Genomic DNA, 5,269 nt, shown 5'->3' with positions numbered 1-5,269 from the left:
GTCGAGGGCACGCGAAAATCGAATGAAAATGCTGCCAGCAAACTTCAAAATGCAACTTGGGGTTCAATGCTACTACAGCTATAGAGATTAAAGTTTATTTTTTTTTAATAGTTAAGATTCAATGTATAAATTTTTTATATAGTGAAACTTGTTCATAGTTTTTCTCTTTTTCTTGTAAAATAAACATTTCTAAAAAGAATTAATTTTTTGATTATTTTTCGGTTTTTGTCTTTTTTAGTGCCTTATTTTGCCTTTTTTGCGATTTCTAGTGCCTTTTCCTGCCTGTTTCGCTATTTATTTTGCCTTTTTTAGCCTATTTCGTTATTTTATTTTGCCTTCTTTATAGGTTTTTAGGTCCTAAAAATCCGTTCACTGCTCATAACTCTGGTTCTATTAGTGGCACACACTCAGCTCTAGTGTAATTTTTAAGAGTATGTTATATAGAATATATTACTTTAACGCCATTTTCAAATATCAAACGGTAAAAAAGATACGCGGAAAAACAGGAAAACTTCTTTAAATCTGAATAATCCAGAATCACTGAATATTTTAGCTAGTTTTGGGTTACAGCGAGTGGGTATTGTTTTAGATCAGATAAAATACTACAGGAACTCTTATTATGATATATTTTCTTCTGAAAAATACCCATAAATAAAGTCGAATTTAAAAGATGAAACTTTAAAGACTTCATCATTCCTTCGGAAATATTTTCAAAAAACCAACCAACAACCACATGATCAAGTTAAAATAGCACTGGAATAGCGCGCTTGATTGTAATTGGCTTCACAAATGAAAAAGTGGAAAAAAGCAACAAAAATTAACAAGGCGAACTGGGCACGGTGCGTAGGCAACTGGTTGAGTCAGCTGGGGTCGTTAGATCGAATCCCACTGAAAGAAGGTGATTTCCGAATTAGCTATCACTTCTACCATTTTTTCAAAATTATTGTTGCTTTTCCACAATGGTTTTTCATTAAAAACGGCCTCAAACTCAATAAAAATTGTTGAATATATTTTCAAAAAAATCAACCTAATTAAAAGTAAATACATAGATTTTCTAAATCAAATTGTCTTTTTTACATATTAATTTTGAATATAACTGTTTAGAGGAAATAATATGACTTTTTTCAGGCCCGTCGATTGATGACCTCGATCCTGCAAGCTTGCGGGAGTGCGGTTTTTATGCGGGATTGCATTCCCTAGTCTCAACCATTCAATAACACTACATATTTTGTGTTTAGAATTTGTAACCAATCTCAAGAGTAGTTGTTATATTTTTAAAATCAAACAATCACATTTTTGAAACGAATAAAATGTGAATGCACACTCAATTTATTCAATCATTATACAGCTCTGATACATATCGTCGGTGATACTGCAAAACGTTCTAAGTCACTTATTATCTCTTGTGCTTAATTGATCTTTTATCTGTATCTGATCGCTTCTGGCAATAGTTAATCTTCATCAGCCAAGAAAGATAGTTTTGTCATTAGTTTATTAGAGTGTAACGATTTGCAGATGCATTCCGGTGCAAGTAAGAGACCATCTAAGTGTCAAGTGTACTATTAGGCATAGACCGTTTTGCAGTGTCACCGACGGCGCACTATGGGCGATTTAGGGGAAAAAATTTTCAAAATCAAATTGCGCCTCTCAGAGGAGAGATAAATCAACGATTTTTTTCCTGTAAAGGATTTTTATTGTAGAATAAGGGAGAATTACAAAGAAATCCGATTCTGAAGTTGCAGAATTACAGGACTCATGGAAAGGACGAGAATTAAAAAAAATATTGAAAAAATAAAAAAACAAAAACGGCATGACTCGTAAATGAAATAGAACCAACGTGGAAGTATAAACTTTCAAATAAGACCAATATCAATACAATCTATGGGGCCATTCCAGTGTTATGCGTGTTATATTTGTTATGCTAAGGAATTTTTGTTAATGTCATCAGCAGGGAACGGATTTTTAGGACCTAAAAACCTATAAAAAAGGCAAAATAATATAACGAAATAGGCTGGAAAAGGAATAAAAAAGCGAAAAAGGCAGGAATAGGCGCTAGGTATTGCAAAAAAAGCAAAATAAGACAGAAAATACGAAGAACAATCAAAAAATACATTTATTTTAGAAATGTTTATATTACAAGTAAAAAGAGAAAAACTATGAACTAGTTTCATTATATGAAAAATTTGTACTTTGAATCTTTGACTATTTTATCCTTTCGAGTTTCTAACTCATAAAACTTTAATCTGTATAGTTGTAGTAACATTGAACCACAAGATGCATTTTGAAGTTTTCTGGCAGCATTTTCATTCGATTTTCGCGAAGAAAAGCCTTGAATATACTAAATGTGCGCTCGACGTATGTAAGTTGATACAAGTGGAGCCCAATTTAAATATGGAACGTTTGAAACGTTCATATTATCAGGAATAAGGGCGTCTTCCTCGCCCTTTACAATTTTATCCACACCCCTTATTGTCTCCAAGCCTACGTTAGCTGAGAAAACGGCTTTGAATTTTTCCAACACCAATTTGGCAAGAGGTCCCTGCGCTTCTATGAGCCGCATGGGCATGTGTATATTTTTTAATCTTAAAAAAACAATTGTATATGCTACAATGACTTTTTTAAAAACAGAAAAGGCAAAAAAGGCAAATATCTTAAAAAAGGCAAAAAAAAGGCAAATATCTTAAAAAAGGCAATATCAAATGTGTATATATGGAATCAGGGAAAGCTAAATCGTGGACATTCTTAATCGAATATACTCTATATCTTTAGCAGAAAAAAAGGCAATTTCCATGAAGTCCGTTCCCTGGTCATCAGATATACACCGTTAATTCGATTTTCAAAATGTGTGTGCCAAATTAAAGGGCTTGACCTTTAGATGTGCAGTAGGGTTTAATTTTTGTTTAAAGGAGTTGCCACCTGTTAAAAAATTATACTCAAACTATTTAATAAGGTTAATGAATTATGTACGTATTACAATATGGGTATCAATCGAAATGGCTTTGAAAATACTTTATTTTTAAACTACATGTAGGAGGGTTGCCACCTGTTTAAAAAGTTAAATTAAATTTCAGCGTTTTAACCTTAACTGGTAGAATTAATAATAACACAATCAAATTGAATATAACATGGTCAACATGAAACATAAGTCATTCGTTAATAATTGAACTTCACTTTTAAATTATCGTGCATTCTCGATAGAAGAAAAAACCCAATTATATGCAAGATGGGCGGACAAAACAAAAGAAAAAATAATGAAGGAAGTGGTCATTCGTTCTTTTCCGTATCGTTTATAGACAGATTGTTAACGTAGAAGGAAGTGAAACAGAAGACGAGAGCATCTCTAACAATGATTCTGATGAAGAACTTATTATATAATTATCATTGTTAGCTAGGTTAATTTTAATTTACGATTTGTTGACCATATCACTTTATATTCAATTTTATTGTTATTATTAATTATTCTATACCTGTTAAGGCTAAAACGCTGAAATTCAGTTTAACTTTTTAAACAGGTGGCAACCCCCCTGCATGTAGTTTAAAAATAGAGCATTTTCAAANTTATTAATTATTCTATACCTGTTAAGGCTAAAACGCTGAAATTCAGTTTAACTTTTAAAACAGGTGGCAACCCCCCTGCATGTAGTTTAAAAATAGAGCATTTTCAAAGCCATTTCGATTGATACCCATATTGTAATATGTACATAATTAATTAACCTTATTAAATAATTTGAATATAATTTTTTAACAGGTGGCAACTCTTTTCAAAAAAAATTAAACCTTATTGCACATCTAAAGGTCAAGCCCTTTAATTTGGCACATACATTTTGAAAATCGTATTAACGGTGTAGATCTGATGACATTAACAAAAAATCCTTAGCGTTACAAATATAACACGCATAACACTGGAATAGCCCCATAGATTGTATCGATATTGGTCTTATTTGAAAGTTTATACTTCCACGTTGGTTCTATTTCATTTACGAGTCATGCTGTTTTTGGTTTTTTATTTTATCAATCTTTTGTCGGCCGCTGTGGTGTAGTGGTAAGCAGTGCGCGCTTCCACTCNCTTGGTTTTTTATTTTATCAATCTTTTTTTTTTAATTCTCGTCCTTTCCATGAGTCCTGTAATTGTGCAACTTCAGAGTCTCATTTCTTTGTAGTTTTTCCTTATTCTGCAATAAAAATTCTTTACTCGAAACAAAAAATCGTTGATTTAGCGCACCTCTGAGAGGCGCAATTTGATTTTGAAAATTTTTTCCCCCAAATCGCCCACTGTGCGGCGGGTCAATTGTACACCTTAATATACATCACCCAGAAGAAATTTTGTCAAGGCCTTCCCTTGATTAGGTATTACAGAACAGCTCCTAAGCAAGTGCAATGCACATGTAAACATCACTACGAACCGAGTGCTTCCAGTGCTCCTTCTCGGGAAGTGAGTAGGCCACGTATTAAGCGAACAATTAATTTTTAACTAAAAAACCAAACCGACTTCAATTCTCATGTAAAAATTTAAGATCGTTAATTTCTTCATGATCCAATGATCGAATTTAAGCCAAATCAGTATGGGACTACCTGTGTGGTAACACCTTTCCTTTAAAAAAAGAAATAGAAATCGGTTAACGTCGTCCAAAGTTATGCGGTAACATTGCATGATTCAATAATATAAGGTTTGCTCAGAAAACAGTTTTCTAGCTCCCTCTTGACAAAATCGGCTCCCTTAACGAGGCACTGTGTGTGGGTTCGTGTGTGTGTGAAGAGCTTTTGTAAGGGAGTTAAGGGAGTATCAAAACCCTAATGACAATAATGATCAAACCTTTAATTATTGAATCATGGTAACATCCCTGTGGGGAAAATCTTTAGTTCGGAACTGGGGCGCTTCTAGTACATTTAGACCCAGTACTGGTTCGCGATAAATCTCTTTTGCATGCAAGCAACTGGCGAATTTAACATGGCGATGTCCTAGGAAGTGTCAATTGCCCCCCGCTGCTTCCCTTTTTCGATAGTTCCGAACTAGTCCTAAATTCTATAGTTCCGAACCAGTTTCAAAATCGACAGACGAAAGCAAAAAGTATCATGATTCTTTAATCTTTTTTGTTCTTCCGTGTGTGCGATTTTAAGTTATTTTGGAAGAAATGTGTTTTCAATTTGAAATTAAATTTGTTTGAATGATTGTAAGAAATGTACGTTTACATACCTTTAGCTGTAGCTGAGTTTGCAGAGATGCTCGCTGTTATTTCTTAGATTCCAGACGGTCCCAAGATGTTGAAAT

Source organism: Rhagoletis zephyria, unplaced genomic scaffold (genome assembly GCF_001687245.7).
Source record: "Rhagoletis zephyria isolate East Lansing unplaced genomic scaffold, Rhagoletis_zephyria_1.1 Rzeph_scaffold_01082, whole genome shotgun sequence".
NCBI classification, from domain to species: Eukaryota; Metazoa; Arthropoda; class Insecta; order Diptera; family Tephritidae; genus Rhagoletis; species Rhagoletis zephyria.
The sequence above is the reverse complement of the archived record's forward strand: the minus strand, read 5'-3'. Positions refer to the sequence as shown.